At 55.4% G+C, this 26,801-nt stretch overlaps 1 long non-coding RNA gene across 1 annotated transcript in view; it reads right to left on the bottom strand.

Annotated features, from left to right (window-relative positions):
• Positions 1–3,629: 3,629 nt before the first annotated feature.
• LOC145530003 (uncharacterized) overlaps positions 3,630–26,801 on the bottom strand; it is a 270,063-nt gene continuing 246,891 nt past the window's right edge. The window contains exons 18-20 of the long non-coding RNA XR_014071398.1: positions 21,003–21,114; positions 13,369–13,480; positions 3,630–5,846 (exon numbers count right to left, since the gene is read on the bottom strand). This is a non-coding gene — a long non-coding RNA (uncharacterized LOC145530003). The remainder of the gene's footprint in view (positions 5,847–13,368; positions 13,481–21,002; positions 21,115–26,801) is intronic.

The raw sequence follows: 26,801 nt of genomic DNA, 5'->3' as shown, positions 1-26,801 counted from the left end.
TGCCAATGCATTTTCACACCGAACAAAGAATTGCAAAAGGGGTACGGAAACAGAAAAGAGCCTAAATTGTCAATACAATCCGACGAAAAAGCCCCGATACGGACATCCAAGGTTGTGTGAAAGGAAATTAGACGACCAAACTAGGATCCTCAGGAGAGTATCGGAGAAGGCGATGGCGACCCACTCCAGTACTCTTGCCTGGAAAACGCCCTGGACGGAGGAGCCTGGTAGGCTGCAGGCCATGCGGTCGCGCAGAGTCAGACACGACTGAAATGACTTAGGCGCAGCGGCAGCAGCAGGACAGTATGCTATTGGGAATACAACAACACACACAGATCCAGATCGATGGAATAAAGTTGAGGGTCCAGAAACAAACCCCGGCATCCATGGTCAACTCATCTCTGACACAAAAGGGGAGAATATCCAAATGGGAACAAGAAAGCCTCTTCAATAAATGTCCATGGGAAAACCAGACAGCTACATCTGAAGAACGCTATTGGTTTTGATCTCACACCACCTCAATATCGGGGGAAAACCTCACCCTAAAGACTGATGTCATGAGACAGCTAGAAAGAAGCGTAGGTCAAAGGCTCCTTAACATCAGAGTCTCCTTGCCATTTGCTGGGCGGAGGTAGAAATGGGTCTCTTCAAGTAAGGGAAAGAGGAAAACGAAGTACGCCAATGGGTTTCCATCCAATGGAACCTCTTCACAACAGAGAAGCTAAGCATTCAGAAATGCAAAAGATGGGAAACGGAACATGAGAGACTCCTTGCAAGTGGTGTATCTGAGAAGGGGTTCATATGGAAAGAGACGAAGAATGCACAGCACTCAGATTCCAAGAAACACCACCACCACCCTTGACCCTTCCCCCATGACCAACTCCGACCTAAAGCCTTTCTCTCCCTCTAACCTATCCCTAAAACATAACCCTCATCTAATCATATACATGTGCATTCCTAGCATCCATCCATCCACACACGAGAGAGAAAGAGGAAGACACAGACTGAATCGAGAAGGGAAAAGAGAGGGACACAGACAGAGAGAGACACGGAACCAAAGAGAGGAAAGGAGTCGACGGTCCAGACTTTTCATCAATCTGTCTCGAAGGTAGAAGCAATGACAGCGCCCATCCACCCCAGAAGGGGGAAAAGGACGGAAGGTTTGGAGAGGAAAAGACAAGAACGCAGGGAGCCATTAGAAGCTCAGCCACCCGCAGAAGCCGAGCTGGGACACTTGAACAGAATCTCAATGGAAACAGAGGACCAGAAAGTTGGCTACTCTTTTCTATAAGAGAGGGAGACCTTCGAGTCTTCCTTTCGCGCCTCCAACTTGGATGCGGGGTCTCAAAACACTCAGGAGGGGGAGTGCCTTTTCCTGGGTACCACGGCGCATCCAGGCCTCGTTCTGCCCCATTCTGTGCTGTGTCAGCCCTGGATGGAGTCTTTCTTTCTGAAGTCTCAGCGCACAAGCTCCACGTGATATCGGCCCCAGGTGGAAAGGCATGGAGCTGCTCGTAGGCCGACAGACCTAGGAAGCAGATGGGAGAATGACCCCCACTCTGCAGATGGAGAGACTGGGGAAACCCTGAGGGGCATACGCTTGCCCAGGGCCACACCACTTATGAGAAGAAGGAGCCTGGTCTGAGAGCAGCGGGGTCCTCGGAGCTCAGGCCCTGGCTGCACCCAGGCCTCCCCAGGGCTGTGGGCTGGGCTGTGTGGCTGTCACTGTGCCTGCACATGGCCTAAGGGGGGTGGTCGAGCAGTCAGAAACCCAGAGATTCCCTTGGGAAGTTTTGGGGAAGGGACCTCAGCACGAACCCCAGGAAATGATGTCACCTGCCGGCAACAGAACCCAACAGAACCCGCAACCCGGGTATCCAGGCCTCCAGAGCGGAGAGGAGCCCCCAGCCAGATCACTTGCTGCCAGGATGTTCTGCTGTTTGCCCCTGCCCAGAGGCCGGGGCCTCAGGAGAGCTCACAGGCAGTGTGCGTGGGCACCCTGTCGACGTTGGCTCAGGGCACCCCCGAGAGGCCTCTGGCCCTTTGCCCGGAGAAACAGAAAGGTAACACGGGGAGCCCCAGGCCGGGCCAGCCCACCTCTCCCATGCCACCCGGAAACACCGGGTCCTTTGCCTGTGTGTGTGGATGCGGGTTTCTCGGGGTGTGTCTCCCTCAAGGAAGCCCAGGCGGATGTGGGGTCAGAAGCCTGCGGGCAAGTTGTGTCCACACCCCAGGGGAGAGCAGGCTGGCTGGGATGGGGAGAGTGCGGGCAGCGCCGGCCGCCCAGGCTGGCCTCACACCCTCAGGTGGGTCTCTTTCCTCCCGGGTGGGGATCTGAGCAGACACACGTCTCTGACCCTTCTGGGAAGAGAAGTTCGAGCAGGCAGAAGCAACGGCTCCACTGGCCAGGCCCAGCTCGGAAAAGTCCCAGCATGGCTGGCTGACGGTCACTGTCGTTGCAGAGCTTCCCACGTGATGAGGCCGAGGACGGGGACACCCCGTCCACCTCCCGGAGGGAGGGGTCGGAACACCACCCCCCCGCCCCTGAGGCCCAGTGCAGGCTCCAGGTGAGCGTGCCCACGGAGGCATCAGCCCCACCGGGGGCGAAGCGGAGGCGGGGAAGGCCTGCTGCCGAGACACCACACAGGATACACCCGGCGGCCCAGTCTGAGGCTGCCACGGAGCTCAGCACACCCGGCTCCGACCCAGAGTCCCGAGAACCCCAGCCTCTGAGGCAGCAGGAGGACCTGGAGCCCAGCACGCCAGAGCACAGAGGTGAGGACGCTGGGGCTGGTGCACGGGAGTGTGTGGGGAGGGGGTGCTGAGCTACACAGGGACGAGTCCCCGAAAGATGCTGCTGGGCCTGCAGCAAGCGCTGGCCTCACACCCCCACCCCCATCTTGCACACTTCAGTCCCAAAAGACATCCGACCCTGGGTATTCTTTGGGAATCTCTTGGAAGCTTTCTGTCCCGGGATACGCACATGCCAAGGCTGGCCTGTGGGCAAACTTTGCTTCTCCCCCAGCTCTAGCACTGGCCTCCAACTGGAACCAGGCTCCACTTCCCAGACCTGTCCCTACAGAGGTGGTGGCTCCAGGTGCAGGACCCAGGGATCCACCGAGGGCAGATGGAGAACCGAGACTTGCCCTCGCAGAGACACCAGGCCAGCTGGGTTCTGGCCAGCACACCGGGCAGATCGGATCTCCGTGCCTGCAGGACCCCCAGCCCCAGGCACTGATGTCCCACCCCCTCAGCCAGAACCTCCACCTCCACGTGCACCTGTACCTGCTCGGGCTTTGGCAGGAGAACCCGAGGCAGAGGAGGAGTCACCGCCTCGGCAGGGAGAGCCTGCCCTGGCTCCCGCGCAACACCCAGACGCCGACGATGACTCACCCACCCCTGCAGGAAGAACGAGCCCCCGCTCTGGACAGAGACCCAGAGCCCTTGCCGGAAACACCACGTCCAGGGGAGCGGTCGGCTCTGCCGCCTCCATCCCTGTCGGCTCACCGTGGACGCTGTCAACTCGGTCTGCCCCCAGGGGACATGGAGTTCCTTTCCCCTGAACTGCTTTGCATTTGGTTTGTTTCCACCTTTCTGGTGATGTTTTATTTTTTGTATGGTTTCCTGTATTTTTGTTGGTTAAGTTGGGAACTTGTTGGTTAAGTTAGTAAACTTTTTCATCATTGTTGCAATTTGGGAACACTGTTGTGTAACTCTGGTGATACTGTGTTACCATCACCACTTTGTGGTTTCAGACCCGTTTGATCTTTATGCCCCACCCCCCAACAAAGCCTGGATTCAAGGCAAGCACGCCCTGTTCATCCCTCCCCCCGATCCTGAACACAATTTCAGCTTTTCTTTCTGCATTCCTTCCTATATTCTTGGTGTCCCCAATCAATGACTCTCAGTGAAATGACTGAAGGAGTTTCTTTCGGACTCTCCACCTACTGTAAGACTCCATTGGAGAGTTCTCATTTTTATGTCATTTGAACTAGCCTTTGATAGCTGACAGGACGGTGTACGTCCTTTCAAGATATCATGTGCCAAACGAAGCCCTTTTGGCAAATGCCATCATTATCTCCAGGCAGGCATTGCTGTTTGAAGGGTGACATCTCAGCCAGAAGGCAGAGGCTGAGCTCCTCTTGTTGCACCAGCTCCCAAAAGAAGCCAAGAAAGGGAGCTGGAACAACAAACCACCCCAACGCCCAGGAAAGCGTTCTTCACGACAGAAGGCTAGAAAATGACCCAACAACCTTGTGGCCCAGAACCCCTCTAGAAAAATCACTGTTCCATAAAAAAGAGAAACACGTGGGAAGTTCCAAGGAGAGGCAATGCCCATGGCCAGTGTACTTTAGAGACGGCCTGACCGCTCCGGGGAAGACACGCACCGACGGAACCCCTTGGGAAACAGCAGTGAGAGTCCTCACCGTCGTAAGGGTTTCCTCTGGGGACAACCTGCCCTGGGCACCACATGAGGGAGCAGACCGGCTTCTCTTCCTCTGCTCCCACACCATTCACTCATGAAGGCAGCTCAGGTGTTCTCATGCCCTGCCTGCCTGCCTGCCTGCCTGCCTGGCTCATCCGTGAGCTGTGACCACCTCCAGGGCAGGACTCCACCTTCTCCTCTCTGTGTACCGTGAATCTGCACACAGTGGGCTTTCAGAACCTTAGGAGACTTGAGCCATTCCCACTCGAGCCAGAACCCTCCCCAGGAAGGAAAACGGCTGTGGGGTCATTTTGGCCCCAGCACTGGTTCCGAAAGCCTGGCGGCTCCTACAGCCTCTACGGTGTGAAGAGGGAGGTCCCTTTTGACAGAGCTTTCCGGCTGTCAGATCTAAGCTGTTGTTTCACTGTCAGCTGTGTCTCTTCCGTTGCAGCCAGGTGGGCCACGCTGCTCCAAAGGGGCTCACAAGCTGAGTGGCAAGGGAGGTATTGAGAGGACAGGGATGGCTACAACGTGCTGCAAACTGAGTGAGGGTCCCCACAATCCTCAGCAAAGGTCTGTGGTGTGCAAGTGGGGAGTAGAGGGCCCCCAAGTTCCAAAGGAAGGGAGGTACTCGGGAGCTAAAGCCCTTGGCTGCTGTGGTAGCAGCTGCAGATGGCAGCTCGTCCACAGTGCACTTCGAATGAGGTCATATGAGCGGGACTCTGGAAATGGCTCCGAAATCAAGAGAAAGGGGTCAGGGTATGTGGGAATCCGGCGGGGGTGGGGGGTGGATGAAGGAAGGTGTCCTTCCTCTCTCCAGTGCAATTTGGTTTGGTGAGTCTCAAAGCTACCAGATGGCACTTCCCAAGTCAGGCCCCCGCAGGAATCAGGGTGGGCTGCGTGCCTCGGCGCCTGCTACAGGGACAAGCCACACCAGTGGCCTCCCTGAGCTCAAATGGCCGGATCTGGGGGTTCTGTCTGGGTGCACACCTCCTTGCTCTGGCCAAGTTCCCCCCTTCTCTGAGCACCAGCTTCATCCTCTCGAATGAGGACATCGATTGCTACCTTGGCACGTTACTCTCTTCATCCTGTGAAGACTCATTAGGCTTATCCTACAATTACTAGCTGGCCCGAAGAGATATCTCCTGAATCCAGATTAAGCTGGAGTCTCCCAGGCTCATCTGGCATGTCTTCCCTGAAGTCTGCCAAAACCCACACCCTTGCATTTCCAGGGACTCCCCTTAGCCAGCTGGGCAGAAAACCCAGCATGGTTCAAACAAGCTGACAGACAAGCGGGAGAGGACTCACGGGCAGACGGCCTCCCTCAGGTCTCGGGTGGAGCTCTGGGACCACAGCAGCAGCGGGCCATCCCAGCCCCTGGGCTCAGCAGCGCCCTCATTCTCAGGCCGGCGGCTCTGCCCTGAGGGGAGCAGGAAGGTCACCAACTGCCGCAGGCAGACCTCAAACCCCTCCCACTGCTGGAGCCTGACCTCCCCCAGCCCCACCCCTTCCCCTACCCCAGCAGAACGAGAGCTCGTCTTCCCCTGGCTTCCAACGTGAGGCCCGGCCCCGGGCCCCGATTGGGCACTGCCCCAGTCCGGAGCCAATCACAGTAGCCAGGGAGGTGGAACGCACCGATTGGCCAGGGCCAGGTCATGTGACCATACTCCCCAGGAAACTCAAATATTACCAAGATTCCCTAACAAACCAATGAACAAAATTATCCAGTAAAGGCAAACCGTACTTTTTAATGAGGCCAATGTCACAGAAAAAAAAAAAAATCCTTCACAATGAACTGCTCAAGGAAGCTACTAAATAAGCTTTCAGAAAAGTTAAGACGTTTTTTTTTTTTTTTAATAGGGTGACGGAGAGCTATACCTTTCCCATCTATGTGAATTTAGGTTTAAACTAGATTTCCCTCGGCTATTATATAAGACAAAAAACCCCACATCACCCCCTTTCACTCCCCCCACCCCCAAAAAGTGTTTTAGTCTATTGAATTTTTGTGTCCTCAGTTGTGTCTGATTCACGGCAACTCACGAACTCTACACAGCCAGGCTCTTCCGTCCATGGAATTCAGGGCAATGTTTTTCTGTCACAGCAAATGCCCACCCTGGGTGATCCAAAGGCAAGGGCTCAGAGGCTCCTGAGAGACTAACTCCTTTCAGCTGAGCACAGAGCTGGCTCCTCACTGGGATGCCTGTGGCCTGGGGCTCCCAGAGGGGAGAGCAGCACTCGCCCCACCGTGTGGTCACTGCTGGAAGTGCAGGCTGCTCCTCACTCCCCCTTGACAGTGTCCCTGAGGGCAGAACAGTGGGAATCTACTCAAGGTGGAAACGCAAACTCCGATGCAACCAAACTTCCCACAAGGTCTCCAAAACCACTCAGGAACAGGGAATTGGAAACTGCAGGGCATGACATGAATGGAGATGGAGACTTGACACCTTACACCGAGTTCACTTCCAGTTATCCCTAGACAAAGTTTCCATGAAAACTTGTCACAAATCTAGAAGAACAATGAGCAGAAACCGGACACGTGCTTTGAGTCTTCACACACAAAACAAAAAGGCAGCCCACAAAACAACCCAGAGAATACAGTGGACTTTGCAAAATCAAAGATATCTACTGTGGGAAAGACCTCATTACAAAAGCAAAAGACAGGTCATACATCGCGAGACGAATGAGTGGAAACACAAAGCTTCTCAAGGATGTGTCTCCAAACAGTCAAAGAACACCAACACGACAAGCCTGTGAAAACTAGGGAAAGGTCTGAAGGGACACCAGACTGAGGAAGACACACACAGAGTATCCCGGATGATGTCCAGCACTGAGGGCCTGAAGAAACAACAGTCTAGTTGCACTCCCTCAGGCCTGTGTGACCCTGGATGAGGCCTCTGTTTCCCGGTGGCTCTGAGAGATGGACAGGGAGGAAGGGGAAGAGAAATCACTTGCATTTCTAATACTCACAGCAAAGTCTTCCAATGAGAAGGGAATTATCACCCCCACTGACAATGCCATTCACTGAAGTGATACCCACGAGTCCATCTAACCCAGAAGGGAAGGAAGGACCTGTTCTCACAAAACGGCGAGAGACGGAAGAAGGAAGATCAAGCCCACACCAACCACTGGAAAGAGAAGCTGTGCTCAGGGCTTGAAAGAATTCCTATTGGGAAAATGATGTCACAGCCCCACAAGGCAATCCACAGCTTCGATGCTATTCCTCCCAAAATGCCAATGCATTTTCGCACCGAACAAAGAATTGCAAAAGGGGTACGGAAACAGAAAAGAGCCTAAATTGTCAATACAATCCGACGAAAAAGCCCCGATACGGACATCCAAGGTTGTGTGAAAGGAAATTAGACGACCAAACTAGGATCCTCAGGAGAGTATCGGAGAAGGCGATGGCGACCCACTCCAGTACTCTTGCCTGGAAAACGCCCTGGACGGAGGAGCCTGGTAGGCTGCAGGCCATGGGGTCGCGCAGAGTCAGACACGACTGAAATGACTTAGGCGCAGCGGCAGCAGCAGGACAGTATGCTATTGGGAATACAACAACACACACAGATCCAGATCGATGGAATAAAGTTGAGGGTCCAGAAACAAACCCCGGCATCCATGGTCAACTCATCTCTGACACAAAAGGGGAGAATATCCAAATGGGAACAAGAAAGCCTCTTCAATAAATGTCCATGGGAAAACCAGACAGCTACATCTGAAGAACGCTATTGGTTTTGATCTCACACCACCTCAATATCGGGGAAAAACCTCACCCTAAAGACTGATGTCATGAGACAGCTAGAAAGAAGCGTAGGTCAAAGGCTCCTTAACATCAGAGTCTCCTTGCCATTTGCTGGGCGGAGGTAGAAATGGGTCTCTTCAAGTAAGGGAAAGAGGAAAACGAAGTACGCCAATGGGTTTCCATCCAATGGAACCTCTTCACAACAGAGAAGCTAAGCATTCAGAAATGCAAAAGATGGGAAACGGAACATGAGAGACTCCTTGCAAGTGGTGTATCTGAGAAGGGGTTCATATGGAAAGAGACGAAGAATGCACAGCACTCAGATTCCAAGAAACACCACCACCACCCTTGACCCTTCCCCCATGACCAACTCCGACCTAAAGCCTTTCTCTCCCTCTAACCTATCCCTAAAACACAACCCTCATCTAATCATATACATGTGCATTCCTAGCATCCATCCATCCACACACGAGAGAGAAAGAGGAAGACACAGACTGAATCGAGAAGGGAAAAGAGAGGGACACAGACAGAGAGAGACACGGAACCAAAGAGAGGAAAGGAGTCGACGGTCCAGACTTTTCATCAATCTGTCTCGAAGGTAGAAGCAATGACAGCGCCCATCCACCCCAGAAGGGGGAAAAGGACGGAAGGTTTGGAGAGGAAAAGACAAGAACGCAGGGAGCCATTAGAAGCTCAGCCACCCGCAGAAGCCGAGCTGGGACACTTGAACAGAATCTCAATGGAAACAGGACCAGAAAGTTGGCTACTCTTTTCTATAAGAGAGGGAGACCTTCGAGTCTTCCTTTCGCGCCTCCAACTTGGATGCGGGGTCTCAAAACACTCAGGAGGGGGAGTGCCTTTTCCTGGGTACCACGGCGCATCCAGGCCTCGTTCTGCCCCATTCTGTGCTGTGTCAGCCCTGGATGGAGTCTTTCTTTCTGAAGTCTCAGCGCACAAGCTCCACGTGATATCGGCCCCAGGTGGAAAGGCATGGAGCTGCTCGTAGGCCGACAGACCTAGGAAGCAGATGGGAGAATGACCCCCACTCTGCAGATGGAGAGACTGGGGAAACCCTGAGGGGCATACGCTTGTCCAGGGCCACACCACTTATGAGAAGAAGGAGCCTGGTCTGAGAGCAGCGGGGTCCTCGGAGCTCAGGCCCTGGCTGCACCCAGGCCTCCCCAGGGCGGTGGGCTGGGCTGTGTGGCTGTCACTGTGCCTGCACATGGCCTAAGGGGGGGTGGTCGAGCAGTCAGAAACCCAGAGATTCCCTTGGGAAGTTTTGGGGAAGGGACCTCAGCACGAACCCCAGGAAATGATGTCACCTGCCGGCAACAGAACCCAACAGAACCCGCAACCCGTGTATCCAGGCCTCCAGAGCGGAGAGGAGCCCCCAGCCAGATCACTTGCTGCCAGGATGTTCTGCTGTTTGCCCCTGCCCAGAGGCCGGGGCCTCAGGAGAGCTCACAGGCAGTGTGCGTGGGCACCCTGTCGACGTTGGCTCAGGGCACCCCCGAGAGGCCTCTGGCCCTTTGCCCGGAGAAACAGAAAGGTAACACGGGGAGCCCCAGGCCGGGCCAGCCCACCTCTCCCATGCCACCCGGAAACACCGGGTCCTTTGCCTGTGTGTGTGGATGCGGGTTTCTCGGGGTGTGTCTCCCTCAAGGAAGCCCAGGCGGATGTGGGGTCAGAAGCCTGCGGGCAAGTTGTGTCCACACCCCAGGGGAGAGCAGGCTGGCTGGGATGGGGAGAGTGCGGGCAGCGCCGGCCGCCCAGGCTGGCCTCACACCCTCAGGTGGGTCTCTTTCCTCCCGGGTGGGGATCTGAGCAGACACACGTCTCTGACCCTTCTGGGAAGAGAAGTTCGAGCAGGCAGAAGCAGCGGCTCCACTGGCCAGGCCCAGCTCGGAAAAGTCCCAGCATGGCTGGCTGACGGTCACTGTCGTTGCAGAGCTTCCCACGTGATGAGGCCGAGGACGGGGACACCCCGTCCACCTCCCGGAGGGAGGGGTCGGAGCACCACCCCCCCGCCCCTGAGGCCCAGTGCAGGCTCCAGGTGAGCGTGCCCACGGAGGCATCAGCCCCACCGGGGGCGAAGCGGAGGCGGGGAAGGCCTGCTGCCGAGACACCACACAGGATACACCCGGCGGCCCAGTCTGAGGCTGCCACGGAGCTCAGCACACCCGGCTCCGACCCAGAGTCCCGAGAACCCCAGCCTCTGAGGCAGCAGGAGGACCTGGAGCCCAGCACGCCAGAGCACAGAGGTGAGGACGCTGGGGCTGGTGCACGGGAGTGTGTGGGGAGGGGGTGCTGAGCTACACAGGGACGAGTCCCCGAAAGATGCTGCTGGGCCTGCAGCAAGCGCTGGCCTCACACCCCCACCCCCTTCTTGCACACTTCAGTCCCAAAAGACATCCGACCCTGGGTATTCTTTGGGAATCTCTTGGAAGCTTTCTGTCCCGGGATACGCACATGCCAAGGCTGGCCTGTGGGCAAACTTTGCTTCTCCCCCAGCTCTAGCACTGGCCTCCAACTGGAACCAGGCTCCACTTCCCAGACCTGTCCCTACAGAGGTGGTGGCTCCAGGTGCAGGACCCAGGGATCCACCGAGGGCAGATGGAGAACCGAGACTTGCCCTCGCAGAGACACCAGGCCAGCTGGGTTCTGGCCAGCACACCGGGCAGATCGGATCTCCGTGCCTGCAGGACCCCCAGCCCCAGGCACTGATGTCCCACCCCCTCAGCCAGAACCTCCACCTCCACGTGCACCTGTACCTGCTCGGGCTTTGGCAGGAGAACCCGAGGCAGAGGAGGAGTCACCGCCTCGGCAGGGAGAGCCTGCCCTGGCTCCCGCGCAACACCCAGACGCCGACGATGACTCACCCACCCCTGCAGGAAGAACGAGCCCCCGCTCTGGACAGAGACCCAGAGCCCTTGCCGGAAACACCACGTCCAGGGGAGCGGTCGGCTCTGCCGCCTCCATCCCTGTCGGCTCACCGTGGACGCTGTCAACTCGGTCTGCCCCCAGGGGACATGGAGTTCCTTTCCCCTGAACTGCTTTGCATTTGGTTTGTTTCCACCTTTCTGGTGATGTTTTATTTTTTGTATGGTTTCCTGTATTTTTGTTGGTTAAGTTGGGATTAGTAAACTTTTTCATCATTGTTGCAATTTGGGAACACTGTTGTGTAACTGGTGATACTGTGTTACCATCGCCACTTTGTGGTTTCAGACCCGTTTGATCTTTATGCCCCACCCCCCAACAAAGCCTGGATTCAAGGCAAGCACGCCCTGTTCATCCCTCCCCCCGATCCTGAACACAATTTCATCTTTTCTTTCTGCATTCCTTCCTATATTCTTGGTGTCCCCAATCAATGACTCTCAGTGAAATGACTGAAGGAGTTTCTTTCGGACTCTCCACCTACTGTAAGACTCCATTGGAGAGTTCTCATTTTTATGTCATTTGAACTAGCCTTTGATAGCTGACAGGACGGTGTACGTCCTTTCAAGATATCATGTGCCAAACGAAGCCCTTTTGGCAAATGCCATCATTATCTCCAGGCAGGCATTGCTGTTTGAAGGGTGACATCTCAGCCAGAAGGCAGAGGCTGAGCTCCTCTTGTTGCACCAGCTCCCAAAAGAAGCCAAGAAAGGGAGCTGGAACAACAAACCACCCCAACGCCCAGGAAAGCGTTCTTCACGACAGAAGGCTAGAAAATGACCCAACAACCTTGTGGCCCAGAACCCCTCTAGAAAAATCACTGTTCCATAAAAAAGAGAAACACGTGGGAAGTTCCAAGGAGAGGCAATGCCCATGGCCAGTGTACTTTAGAGACGGCCTGACCGCTCCGGGGAAGACACGCACCGACGGAACCCCTTGGGAAACAGCAGTGAGAGTCCTCACCGTCGTAAGGGTTTCCTCTGGGGACAACCTGCCCTGGGCACCACATGAGGGAGCAGACCGGCTTCTCTTCCTCTGCCCCCACACCATTCACTCATGAAGGCAGCTCAGGTGTTCTCATGCCCTGCCTGCCTGCCTGCCTGCCTGGCTCATCCGTGAGCTGTGACCACCTCCAGGGCAGGACTCCACCTTCTCCTCTCTGTGTACCGTGAATCTGCACACAGTGGGCTTTCAGAACCTTAGGAGACTTGAGCCATTCCCACTCGAGCCAGAACCCTCCCCAGGAAGGAAAACGGCTGTGGAGTCATTTTGGCCCCAGCACTGGTTCCGAAAGCCTGGCGGCTCCTACAGCCTCTACGGTGTGAAGAGGGAGGTCCCTTTTGACAGAGCTTTCCGGCTGTCAGATCTAAGCTGTTGTTTCACTGTCAGCTGTGTCTCTTCCGTTGCAGCCAGGTGGGCCACGCTGCTCCAAAGGGGCTCACAAGCTGAGTGGCAAGGGAGGTATTGAGAGGACAGGGATGGCTACAACGTGCTGCAAACTGAGTGAGGGTCCCCACAATCCTCAGCAAAGGTCTGTGGTGTGCAAGTGGGGAGTAGAGGGCCCCCAAGTTCCAAAGGAAGGGAGGTACTCGGGAGCTGAAGCCCTTGGCTGCTGTGGTAGCAGCTGCAGATGGAAGCTCGTCCACAGTGCACTTCGAATGTGGTCATATGAGCGGGACTCTGGAAATGGCTCCGAAGTCAAGAGAAAGGGGTCAGGGTATGTGGGAATCCGGCGGGGGTGGGGGGTGGATGAAGGAAGGTGTCCTTCCTCTCTCCAGTGCAATTTGGTTTGGTGAGTCTCAAAGCTACCAGATGGCACTTCCCAAGTCAGGCCCCCGCAGGAATCAGGGTGGGCTGCGTGCCTCGGCGCCTGCTACAGGGAGAAGCCACACCAGTGGCCTCCCTGAGCTCCAATGGCCGGATCTGGGGGTTCTGTCTGGGTGCACACCTCCTTGCTCTGGCCAGGTTCCCCCCTTCTCTGAGCACCAGCTTCATCCTCTCGAATGAGGACATCGATTGCTACCTTGGCACGTTACTCTCTTCATCCTGTGAAGACTCATTAGGCTTATCCTACAATTACTAGCTGGCCCGAAGAGATATCTCCTGAATCCAGATTAAGCTGGAGTCTCCCAGGCTCATCTGGCATGTCTTCCCTGAAGTCTGCCAAAACCCACACCCTTGCATTTCCAGGGACTCCCCTTAGCCAGCTGGGCAGAAAACCCAGCATGGTTCAAACAAGCTGACAGACAAGCGGGAGAGGACTCACGGGCAGACGGCCTCCCTCAGGTCTCGGGTGGAGCTCTGGGACCACAGCAGCAGCGGGCCATCCCAGCCCCTGGGCTCAGCAGCGCCCTCATTCTCAGGCCGGCGGCTCTGCCCTGAGGGGAGCAGGAAGGTCACCAACTGCCGCAGGCGGACCTCAAGCCCCTCCCACTGCTGGAGCCTGACCTCCCCCGGCCCCACCCCTTCCCCTACCCCAGCAGGACGAGAGCTCGTCTTCCCCTGGCTTCCAACGTGAGGCCCGGCCCCGGGCCCCGATTGGGCACTGCCCCAGTCCGGAGCAATCACAGTGGCCAGGGAGGTGGAACACACCGATTGGCCAGGGCCAGGTCATGTGACCATACTCCCCAGGAAACTCAAATATTACCAAGATTCCCTAACAAACCAATGAACAAAATTATCCAGTAAAGGCAAACCGTACTTTTTAATGAGGCCAATGTCACAGAAAAAAAAAAAATCCTTCACAATGAACTGCTCAAGGAAGCTACTAAATAAGGTTTCAGAAAAGTTAAGACTTTTTTTTTTTTTTTTAATAGGGTGACGGAGAGCTATACCTTTCCCATCTATGTGAATTTAGGTTTAAACTAGATTTCCCTCGGCTATTATATAAGACAAAAAACCCCACATCACCCCCTTTCACTCCCCCCACCCCCAAAAAGTGTTTTAGTCTATTGAGTTTTTGTGTCCTCAGTTGTGTCTGATTCACGGCAACTCACGAACTCTACACAGCCAGGCTCTTCCGTCCATGGAATTCAGGGCAATTTTTTTCTGTCACAGCAAATGCCCACCCTGGGTGATCCAAAGGCAAGGGCTCAGAGGCTCCTGAGAGACTAACTCCTTTCAGCTGAGCACAGAGCTGGCTCCTCACTGGGATGCCTGTGGCCTGGGGCTCCCAGAGGGGAGAGCAGCACTCGCCCCACCGTGTGGTCACTGCTGGAAGTGCAGGCTGCTCCTCACTCCCCCTTGACAGTGTCCCTGAGGGCAGAACAGTGGGAATCTACTCAAGGTGGAAACGCAAACTCCGATGCAACCAAACTTCCCACAAGGTCTCCAAAACCACTCAGGAACAGGGAATTGGAAACTGCAGGGCATGACATGAATGGAGATGGAGACTTGACACCTTACACCGAGTTCACTTCCAGTTATCCCTAGACAAAGTTTCCGTGAAAACTTGTCACAAATCTAGAAGAACAATGAGCAGAAACCGGACACGTGCTTTGAGTCTTCACACACAAAACAAAAAGGCAGCCCACAAAACAACCCAGAGAATACAGTGGACTTTGCAAAATCAAAGATATCTACTGTGGGAAAGACCTCATTACAAAAGCAAAAGACAGGTCATACATCGCGAGACGAATGAGTGGAAACACAAAGCTTCTCAAGGATGTGTCTCCAAACAGACAAAGAACACCAACACGACAAGCCTGTGAAAACTAGGGAAAGGTCTGAAGGGACAGCCGACTGAGGAAGACACACACAGAGTATCCCGGATGATGTCCAGCACTGAGGGCCTGAAGAAACAACAGTCTAGTTGCACTCCCTCAGGCCTGTGTGACCCTGGATGAGGCCTCTGTTTCCCGGTGGCTCTGAGAGATGGACAGGGAGGAAGGGGAAGAGAAATCACTTGCATTTCTAATACTCACAGCAAAGTCTTCCAATGAGAAGGGAATTATCACCCCCACTGACAATGCCATTCACTGAAGTGATACCCACGAGTCCATCTAACCCAGAAGGGAAGGAAGGACCTGTTCTCACAAAACGGCGAGAGACGGAAGAAGGAAGATCAAGCCCACACCAACCACTGGAAAGAGAAGCTGTGCTCAGGGCTTGAAAGAATTCCTATTGGGAAAATGATGTCACAGCCCCACAAGGCAATCCACAGCTTCGATGCTATTCCTCCCAAAATGCCAATGCATTTTCGCACCGAACAAAGAATTGCAAAAGGGGTACGGAAACAGAAAAGAGCCTAAATTGTCAATACAATCCGACGAAAAAGCCCCGATACGGACATCCAAGGTTGTGTGAAAGGAAATTAGACGACCAAACTAGGATCCTCAGGAGAGTATCGGAGAAGGCGATGGCGACCCACTCCAGTACTCTTGCCTGGAAAACGCCCTGGACGGAGGAGCCTGGTAGGCTGCAGGCCATGGGGTCGCGCAGAGTCAGACACGACTGAAATGACTTAGGCGCAGCGGCAGCAGCAGGACAGTATGCTATTGGGAATACAACAACACACACAGATCCAGATCGATGGAATAAAGTTGAGGGTCCAGAAACAAACCCCGGCATCCATGGTCAACTCATCTCTGACACAAAAGGGGAGAATATCCAAATGGGAACAAGAAAGCCTCTTCAATAAATGTCCATGGGAAAACCAGACAGCTACATCTGAAGAACGCTATTGGTTTTGATCTCACACCACCTCAATATCGGGGAAAAACTTCACCCTAAAGACTGATGTCATGAGACAGCTAGAAAGAAGCGTAGGTCAAAGGCTCCTTAACATCAGAGTCTCCTTGCCATTTGCTGGGCGGAGGTAGAAATGGGTCTCTTCAAGTAAGGGAAAGAGGAAAACGAAGTACGCCAATGGGTTTCCATCCAATGGAACCTCTTCACAACAGAGAAGCTAAGCATTCAGAAATGCAAAAGATGGGAAACGGAACATGAGAGACTCCTTGCAAGTGGTGTATCTGAGAAGGGGTTCATATGGAAAGAGACGAAGAATGCACAGCACTCAGATTCCAAGAAACACCACCACCACCCTTGACCCTTCCCCCATGACCAACTCCGACCTAAAGCCTTTCTCTCCCTCTAACCTATCCCTAAAACATAACCCTCATCTAATCATATACATGTGCATTCCTAGCATCCATCCATCCACACACGAGAGAGAAAGAGGAAGACACAGACTGAATCGAGAAGGGAAAAGAGAGGGACACAGACAGAGAGAGACACGGAACCAAAGAGAGGAAAGGAGTCGACGGTCCAGACTTTTCATCAATCTGTCTCGAAGGTAGAAGCAATGACAGCGCCCATCCACCCCAGAAGGGGGAAAAGGACGGAAGGTTTGGAGAGGAAAAGACAAGAACGCAGGGAGCCATTAGAAGCTCAGCCACCCGCAGAAGCCGAGCTGGGACACTTGAACAGAATCTCAATGGAAACAGAGGACCAGAAAGTTGGCTACTCTTTTCTATAAGAGAGGGAGACCTTCGAGTCTTCCTTTCGCGCCTCCAACTTGGATGCGGGGTCTCAAAACACTCAGGAGGGGGAGTGCCTTTTCCTGGGTACCACGGCGCATCCAGGCCTCGTTCTGCCCCATTCTGTGCTGTGTCAGCCCTGGATGGAGTCTTTCTTTCTGAAGTCTCAGCGCACAAGCTCCACGTGATATCGGCCCCAGGTGGAAAGGCATGGAGCTGCTCGTAGGCCGACAGACCTAGGAAGCAGATGGGAGAATGACCCCCACTCTGCAGATGGAGAGACTGGGGAAACCCTGAGGGGCATACGCTTGTCCAGGGCCACACCACTTATGAGAAGAAGGAGCCTGGTCTGAGAGCAGTGGGGTCCTCGGAGCTCAGGCCCTGGCTGCACCCAGGCCTCCCCAGGGCGGTGGGCTGGGCTGTGTGGCTGTCACTGTGCCTGCACATGGCCTAAGGGGGGGTGGTCGAGCAGTCAGAAACCCAGAGATTCCCTTGGGAAGTTTTGGGGAAGGGACCTCAGCACGAACCCCAGGAAATGATGTCACCTGCCGGCAACAGAACCCAACAGAACCCGCAACCCGTGTATCCAGGCCTCCAGAGCGGAGAGGAGCCCCCAGCCAGATCACTTGCTGCCAGGATGTTCTGCTGTTTGCCCCTGCCCAGAGGCCGGGGCCTCAGGAGAGCTCACAGGCAGTGTGCGTGGGCACCCTGTCGACGTTGGCTCAGGGCACCCCCGAGAGGCCTCTGGCCCTTTGCCCGGAGAAACAGAAAGGTAACACGGGGAGCCCCAGGCCGGGCCAGCCCACCTCTCCCATGCCACCCGGAAACACCGGGTCCTTTGCCTGTGTGTGTGGATGCGGGTTTCTCGGGGTGTGTCTCCCTCAAGGAAGCCCAGGCGGATGTGGGGTCAGAAGCCTGCGGGCAAGTTGTGTCCACACCCCAGGGGAGAGCAGGCTGGCTGGGATGGGGAGAGTGCGGGCAGCGCCGGCCGCCCAGGCTGGCCTCACACCCTCATGTGGGTCTCTTTCCTCCCGGGTGGGGATCTGAGCAGACACACGTCTCTGACCCTTCTGGGAAGAGAAGTTCGAGCAGGCAGAAGCAGCGGCTCCACTGGCCAGGCCCAGCTCGGAAAAGTCCCAGCATGGCTGGCTGACGGTCACTGTCGTTGCAGAGCTTCCCACGTGATGAGGCCGAGGACGGGGACACCCCGTCCACCTCCCGGAGGGAGGGGTCGGAGCACCACCCCCCCGCCCCTGAGGCCCAGTGCAGGCTCCAGGTGAGCGTGCCCACGGAGGCATCAGCCCCACCGGGGGCGAAGCGGAGGCGGGGAAGGCCTGCTGCCGAGACACCACACAGGATACACCCGGCGGCCCAGTCTGAGGCTGCCACGGAGCTCAGCACACCCGGCTCCGACCCAGAGTCCCGAGAACCCCAGCCTCTGAGGCAGCAGGAGGACCTGGAGCCCAGCACGCCAGAGCACAGAGGTGAGGACGCTGGGGCTGGTGCACGGGAGTGTGTGGGGAGGGGGTGCTGAGCTACACAGGGACGAGTCCCCGAAAGATGCTGCTGGGCCTGCAGCAAGCGCTGGCCTCACACCCCCACCCCCTTCTTGCACACTTCAGTCCCAAAAGACATCCGACCCTGGGTATTCTTTGGGAATCTCTTGGAAGCTTTCTGTCCCGGGATACGCACATGCCAAGGCTGGCCTGTGGGCAAACTTTGCTTCTCCCCCAGCTCTAGCACTGGCCTCCAACTGGAACCAGGCTCCACTTCCCAGACCTGTCCCTACAGAGGTGGTGGCTCCAGGTGCAGGACCCAGGGATCCACCGAGGGCAGATGGAGAACCGAGACTTGCCCTCGCAGAGACACCAGGCCAGCTGGGTTCTGGCCAGCACACCGGGCAGATCGGATCTCCGTGCCTGCAGGACCCCCAGCCCCAGGCACTGATGTCCCACCCCCTCAGCCAGAACCTCCACCTCCACGTGCACCTGTACCTGCTCGGGCTTTGGCAGGAGAACCCGAGGCAGAGGAGGAGTCACCGCCTCGGCAGGGAGAGCCTGCCCTGGCTCCCGCGCAACACCCAGACGCCGACGATGACTCACCCACCCCTGCAGGAAGAACGAGCCCCCGCTCTGGACAGAGACCCAGAGCCCTTGCCGGAAACACCACGTCCAGGGGAGCGGTCGGCTCTGCCGCCTCCATCCCTGTCGGCTCACCGTGGACGCTGTCAACTCGGTCTGCCCCCAGGGGACATGGAGTTCCTTTCCCCTGAACTGCTTTGCATTTGGTTTGTTTCCACCTTTCTGGTGATGTTTTATTTTTTGTATGGTTTCCTGTATTTTTGTTGGTTAAGTTGGGATTAGTAAACTTTTTCATCATTGTTGCAATTTGGGAACACTGTTGTGTAACTGGTGATACTGTGTTACCATCGCCACTTTGTGGTTTCAGACCCGTTTGATCTTTATGCCCCACCCCCCAACAAAGCCTGGATTCAAGGCAAGCACGCCCTGTTCATCCCTCCCCCCGATCCTGAACACAATTTCATCTTTTCTTTCTGCATTCCTTCCTATATTCTTGGTGTCCCCAATCAATGACTCTCAGTGAAATGACTGAAGGAGTTTCTTTCGGACTCTCCACCTACTGTAAGACTCCATTGGAGAGTTCTCATTTTTATGTCATTTGAACTAGCCTTTGATAGCTGACAGGACGGTGTACGTCCTTTCAAGATATCATGTGCCAAACGAAGCCCTTTTGGCAAATGCCATCATTATCTCCAGGCAGGCATTGCTGTTTGAAGGGTGACATCTCAGCCAGAAGGCAGAGGCTGAGCTCCTCTTGTTGCACCAGCTCCCAAAAGAAGCCAAGAAAGGGAGCTGGAACAACAAACCACCCCAACGCCCAGGAAAGCGTTCTTCACGACAGAAGGCTAGAAAATGACCCAACAACCTTGTGGCCCAGAACCCCTCTAGAAAAATCACTGTTCCATAAAAAAGAGAAACACGTGGGAAGTTCCAAGGAGAGGCAATGCCCATGGCCAGTGTACTTTAGAGACGGCCTGACCGCTCCGGGGAAGACACGCACCGACGGAACCCCTTGGGAAACAGCAGTGAGAGTCCTCACCGTCGTAAGGGTTTCCTCTGGGGACAACCTGCCCTGGGCACCACATGAGGGAGCAGACCGGCTTCTCTTCCTCTGCCCCCACACCATTCACTCATGAAGGCAGCTCAGGTGTTCTCATGCCCTGCCTGCCTGCCTGCCTGCCTGGCTCATCCGTGAGCTGTGACCACCTCCAGGGCAGGACTCCACCTTCTCCTCTCTGTGTACCGTGAATCTGCACACAGTGGGCTTTCAGAACCTTAGGAGACTTGAGCCATTCCCACTCGAGCCAGAACCCTCCCCAGGAAGGAAAACGGCTGTGGAGTCATTTTGGCCCCAGCACTGGTTCCGAAAGCCTGGCGGCTCCTACAGCCTCTACGGTGTGAAGAGGGAGGTCCCTTTTGACAGAGCTTTCCGGCTGTCAGATCTAAGCTGTTGTTTCACTGTCAGCTGTGTCTCTTCCGTTGCAGCCAGGTGGGCCACGCTGCTCCAAAGGGGCTCACAAGCTGAGTGGCAAGGGAGGTATTGAGAGGACAGGGATGGCTACAACGTGCTGCAAACTGAGTGAGGGTCCCCACAATCCTCAGCAAAGGTCTGTGGTGTGCAAGTGGGGAGTAGAGGGCCCCCAAGTTCCAAAGGAAGGGAGGTACTCGGGAGCTGAAGCCCTTGGCTGCTGTGGTAGCAGCTGCAGATGGAAGCTCGTCCACAGTGCACTTCGAATGTGGTCATATGAGCGGGACTCTGGAAATGGCTCCGAAGTCAAGAGAAAGGGGTCAGGGTATGTGGGAATCCGGCGGGGGTGGGGGGTGGATGAAGGAAGGTGTCCTTCCTCTCTCCAGTGCAATTTGGTTTGGTGAGTCTCAAAGCTACCAGATGGCACTTCCCAAGTCAGGCCCCCGCAGGAATCAGGGTGGGCTGCGTGCCTCGGCGCCTGCTACAGGGACAAGCCACACCAGTGGCCTCCCTGAGCTCCAATGGCCGGATCTGGGGGTTCTGTCTGGGTGCACACCTCCTTGCTCTGGCCAGGTTCCCCCCTTCTCTGAGCACCAGCTTCATCCTCTCGAATGAGGACATCGATTGCTACCTTGGCACGTTACTCTCTTCATCCTGTGAAGACTCATTAGGCTTATCCTACAATTACTAGCTGGCCCGAAGAGATATCTCCTGAATCCAGATTAAGCTGGAGTCTCCCAGGCTCATCTGGCATGTCTTCCCTGAAGTCTGCCAAAACCCACACCCTTGCATTTCCAGGGACTCCCCTTAGCCAGCTGGGCAGAAAACCCAGCATGGTTCAAACAAGCTGACAGACAAGCGGGAGAGGACTCACGGGCAGACGGCCTCCCTCAGGTCTCGGGTGGAGCTCTGGGACCACAGCAGCAGCGGGCCATCCCAGCCCCTGGGCTCAGCAGCGCCCTCATTCTCAGGCCGGCGGCTCTGCCCTGAGGGGAGCAGGAAGGTCACCAACTGCCGCAGGCGGACCTCAAGCCCCTCCCACTGCTGGAGCCTGACCTCCCCCGGCCCCACCCCTTCCCCTACCCCAGCAGGACGAGAGCTCGTCTTCCCCTGGCTTCCAACGTGAGGCCCGGCCCCGGGCCCCGATTGGGCACTGCCCCAGTCCGGAGCAATCACAGTGGCCAGGGAGGTGGAACACACCGATTGGCCAGGGCCAGGTCATGTGACCATACTCCCCAGGAAACTCAAATATTACCAAGATTCCCTAACAAACCAATGAACAAAATTATCCAGTAAAGGCAAACCGTACTTTTTAATGAGGCCAATGTCACAGAAAAAAAAAAAATCCTTCACAATGAACTGCTCAAGGAAGCTACTAAATAAGGTTTCAGAAAAGTTAAGACTTTTTTTTTTTTTTTAATAGGGTGACGGAGAGCTATACCTTTCCCATCTATGTGAATTTAGGTTTAAACTAGATTTCCCTCGGCTATTATATAAGACAAAAAACCCCACATCACCCCCTTTCACTCCCCCCACCCCCAAAAAGTGTTTTAGTCTATTGAGTTTTTGTGTCCTCAGTTGTGTCTGATTCACGGCAACTCACGAACTCTACACAGCCAGGCTCTTCCGTCCATGGAATTCAGGGCAATTTTTTTCTGTCACAGCAAATGCCCACCCTGGGTGATCCAAAGGCAAGGGCTCAGAGGCTCCTGAGAGACTAACTCCTTTCAGCTGAGCACAGAGCTGGCTCCTCACTGGGATGCCTGTGGCCTGGGGCTCCCAGAGGGGAGAGCAGCACTCGCCCCACCGTGTGGTCACTGCTGGAAGTGCAGGCTGCTCCTCACTCCCCCTTGACAGTGTCCCTGAGGGCAGAACAGTGGGAATCTACTCAAGGTGGAAACGCAAACTCCGATGCAACCAAACTTCCCACAAGGTCTCCAAAACCACTCAGGAACAGGGAATTGGAAACTGCAGGGCATGACATGAATGGAGATGGAGACTTGACACCTTACACCGAGTTCACTTCCAGTTATCCCTAGACAAAGTTTCCGTGAAAACTTGTCACAAATCTAGAAGAACAATGAGCAGAAACCGGACACGTGCTTTGAGTCTTCACACACAAAACAAAAAGGCAGCCCACAAAACAACCCAGAGAATACAGTGGACTTTGCAAAATCAAAGATATCTACTGTGGGAAAGACCTCATTACAAAAGCAAAAGACAGGTCATACATCGCGAGACGAATGAGTGGAAACACAAAGCTTCTCAAGGATGTGTCTCCAAACAGACAAAGAACACCAACACGACAAGCCTGTGAAAACTAGGGAAAGGTCTGAAGGGACAGCCGACTGAGGAAGACACACACAGAGTATCCCGGATGATGTCCAGCACTGAGGGCCTGAAGAAACAACAGTCTAGTTGCACTCCCTCAGGCCTGTGTGACCCTGGATGAGGCCTCTGTTTCCCGGTGGCTCTGAGAGATGGACAGGGAGGAAGGGGAAGAGAAATCACTTGCATTTCTAATACTCACAGCAAAGTCTTCCAATGAGAAGGGAATTATCACCCCCACTGACAATGCCATTCACTGAAGTGATACCCACGAGTCCATCTAACCCAGAAGGGAAGGAAGGACCTGTTCTCACAAAACGGCGAGAGACGGAAGAAGGAAGATCAAGCCCACACCAACCACTGGAAAGAGAAGCTGTGCTCAGGGCTTGAAAGAATTCCTATTGGGAAAATGATGTCACAGCCCCACAAGGCAATCCACAGCTTCGATGCTATTCCTCCCAAAATGCCAATGCATTTTCGCACCGAACAAAGAATTGCAAAAGGGGTACGGAAACAGAAAAGAGCCTAAATTGTCAATACAATCCGACGAAAAAGCCCCGATACGGACATCCAAGGTTGTGTGAAAGGAAATTAGACGACCAAACTAGGATCCTCAGGAGAGTATCGGAGAAGGCGATGGCGACCCACTCCAGTACTCTTGCCTGGAAAACGCCCTGGACGGAGGAGCCTGGTAGGCTGCAGGCCATGGGGTCGCGCAGAGTCAGACACGACTGAAATGACTTAGGCGCAGCGGCAGCAGCAGGACAGTATGCTATTGGGAATACAACAACACACACAGATCCAGATCGATGGAATAAAGTTGAGGGTCCAGAAACAAACCCCGGCATCCATGGTCAACTCATCTCTGACACAAAAGGGGAGAATATCCAAATGGGAACAAGAAAGCCTCTTCAATAAATGTCCATGGGAAAACCAGACAGCTACATCTGAAGAACGCTATTGGTTTTGATCTCACACCACCTCAATATCGGGGAAAAACCTCACCCTAAAGACTGATGTCATGAGACAGCTAGAAAGAAGCGTAGGTCAAAGGCTCCTTAACATCAGAGTCTCCTTGCCATTTGCTGGGCGGAGGTAGAAATGGGTCTCTTCAAGTAAGGGAAAGAGGAAAACGAAGTACGCCAATGGGTTTCCATCCAATGGAACCTCTTCACAACAGAGAAGCTAAGCATTCAGAAATGCAAAAGATGGGAAACGGAACATGAGAGACTCCTTGCAAGTGGTGTATCTGAGAAGGGGTTCATATGGAAAGAGACGAAGAATGCACAGCACTCAGATTCCAAGAAACACCACCACCACCCTTGACCCTTCCCCCATGACCAACTCCGACCTAAAGCCTTTCTCTCCCTCTAACCTATCCCTAAAACATAACCCTCATCTAATCATATACATGTGCATTCCTAGCATCCATCCATCCACACACGAGAGAGAAAGAGGAAGACACAGACTGAATCGAGAAGGGAAAAGAGAGGGACACAGACAGAGAGAGACACGGAACCAAAGAGAGGAAAGGAGTCGACGGTCCAGACTTTTCATCAATCTGTCTCGAAGGTAGAAGCAATGACAGCGCCCATCCACCCCAGAAGGGGGAAAAGGACGGAAGGTTTGGAGAGGAAAAGACAAGAACGCAGGGAGCCATTAGAAGCTCAGCCACCCGCAGAAGCCGAGCTGGGACACTTGAACAGAATCTCAATGGAAACAGAGGACCAGAAAGTTGGCTACTCTTTTCTATAAGAGAGGGAGACCTTCGAGTCTTCCTTTCGCGCCTCCAACTTGGATGCGGGGTCTCAAAACACTCAGGAGGGGGAGTGCCTTTTCCTGGGTACCACGGCGCATCCAGGCCTCGTTCTGCCCCATTCTGTGCTGTGTCAGCCCTGGATGGAGTCTTTCTTTCTGAAGTCTCAGTGCACAAGCTCCACGTGATATCGGCCCCAGGTGGAAAGGCATGGAGCTGCTCGTAGGCCGACAGACCTAGGAAGCAGATGGGAGAATGACCCCCACTCTGCAGATGGAGAGACTGGGGAAACCCTGAGGGGCATACGCTTGTCCAGGGCCACACCACTTATGAGAAGAAGGAGCCTGGTCTGAGAGCAGCGGGGTCCTCGGAGCTCAGGCCCTGGCTGCACCCAGGCCTCCCCAGGGCGGTGGGCTGGGCTGTGTGGCTGTCACTGTGCCTGCACATGGCCTAAGGGGGGGTGGTCGAGCAGTCAGAAACCCAGAGATTCCCTTGGGAAGTTTTGGGGAAGGGACCTCAGCACGAACCCCAGGAAATGATGTCACCTGCCGGCAACAGAACCCAACAGAACCCGCAACCCGTGTATCCAGGCCTCCAGAGCGGAGAGGAGCCCCCAGCCAGATCACTTGCTGCCAGGATGTTCTGCTGTTTGCCCCTGCCCAGAGGCCGGGGCCTCAGGAGAGCTCACAGGCAGTGTGCGTGGGCACCCTGTCGACGTTGGCTCAGGGCACCCCCGAGAGGCCTCTGGCCCTTTGCCCGGAGAAACAGAAAGGTAACACGGGGAGCCCCAGGCCGGGCCAGCCCACCTCTCCCATGCCACCCGGAAACACCGGGTCCTTTGCCTGTGTGTGTGGATGCGGGTTTCTCGGGGTGTGTCTCCCTCAAGGAAGCCCAGGCGGATGTGGGGTCAGAAGCCTGCGGGCAAGTTGTGTCCACACCCCAGGGGAGAGCAGGCTGGCTGGGATGGGGAGAGTGCGGGCAGCGCCGGCCGCCCAGGCTGGCCTCACACCCTCAGGTGGGTCTCTTTCCTCCCGGGTGGGGATCTGAGCAGACACACGTCTCTGACCCTTCTGGGAAGAGAAGTTCGAGCAGGCAGAAGCAGCGGCTCCACTGGCCAGGCCCAGCTCGGAAAAGTCCCAGCATGGCTGGCTGACGGTCACTGTCGTTGCAGAGCTTCCCACGTGATGAGGCCGAGGACGGGGACACCCCGTCCACCTCCCGGAGGGAGGGGTCGGAGCACCACCCCCCCGCCCCTGAGGCCCAGTGCAGGCTCCAGGTGAGCGTGCCCACGGAGGCATCAGCCCCACCGGGGGCGAAGCGGAGGCGGGGAAGGCCTGCTGCCGAGACACCACACAGGATACACCCGGCGGCCCAGTCTGAGGCTGCCACGGAGCTCAGCACACCCGGCTCCGACCCAGAGTCCCGAGAACCCCAGCCTCTGAGGCAGCAGGAGGACCTGGAGCCCAGCACGCCAGAGCACAGAGGTGAGGACGCTGGGGCTGGTGCACGGGAGTGTGTGGGGAGGGGGTGCTGAGCTACACAGGGACGAGTCCCCGAAAGATGCTGCTGGGCCTGCAGCAAGCGCTGGCCTCACACCCCCACCCCCTTCTTGCACACTTCAGTCCCAAAAGACATCCGACCCTGGGTATTCTTTGGGAATCTCTTGGAAGCTTTCTGTCCCGGGATACGCACATGCCAAGGCTGGCCTGTGGGCAAACTTTGCTTCTCCCCCAGCTCTAGCACTGGCCTCCAACTGGAACCAGGCTCCACTTCCCAGACCTGTCCCTACAGAGGTGGTGGCTCCAGGTGCAGGACCCAGGGATCCACCGAGGGCAGATGGAGAACCGAGACTTGCCCTCGCAGAGACACCAGGCCAGCTGGGTTCTGGCCAGCACACCGGGCAGATCGGATCTCCGTGCCTGCAGGACCCCCAGCCCCAGGCACTGATGTCCCACCCCCTCAGCCAGAACCTCCACCTCCACGTGCACCTGTACCTGCTCGGGCTTTGGCAGGAGAACCCGAGGCAGAGGAGGAGTCACCGCCTCGGCAGGGAGAGCCTGCCCTGGCTCCCGCGCAACACCCAGACGCCGACGATGACTCACCCACCCCTGCAGGAAGAACGAGCCCCCGCTCTGGACAGAGACCCAGAGCCCTTGCCGGAAACACCACGTCCAGGGGAGCAGTCGGCTCTGCCGCCTCCATCCCTGTCGGCTCACCGTGGACGCTGTCAACTCGGTCTGCCCCCAGGGGACATGGAGTTCCTTTCCCCTGAACTGCTTTGCATTTGGTTTGTTTCCACCTTTCTGGTGATGTTTTATTTTTTGTATGGTTTCCTGTATTTTTGTTGGTTAAGTTGGGATTAGTAAACTTTTTCATCATTGTTGCAATTTGGGAACACTGTTGTGTAACTGGTGATACTGTGTTACCATCGCCACTTTGTGGTTTCAGACCCGTTTGATCTTTATGCCCCACCCCCCAACAAAGCCTGGATTCAAGGCAAGCACGCCCTGTTCATCCCTCCCCCCGATCCTGAACACAATTTCATCTTTTCTTTCTGCATTCCTTCCTATATTCTTGGTGTCCCCAATC

This window comes from Giraffa tippelskirchi, chromosome 12 (genome assembly GCF_054371585.1).
Source record: "Giraffa tippelskirchi isolate mGirTip1 chromosome 12, T2T-mGirTip1v1.2.pri, whole genome shotgun sequence".
In the NCBI taxonomy this organism is placed as follows: Eukaryota; Metazoa; Chordata; class Mammalia; order Artiodactyla; family Giraffidae; genus Giraffa; species Giraffa tippelskirchi.
The sequence above is the reverse complement of the archived record's forward strand: the minus strand, read 5'-3'. Positions and strand labels throughout refer to the sequence as shown.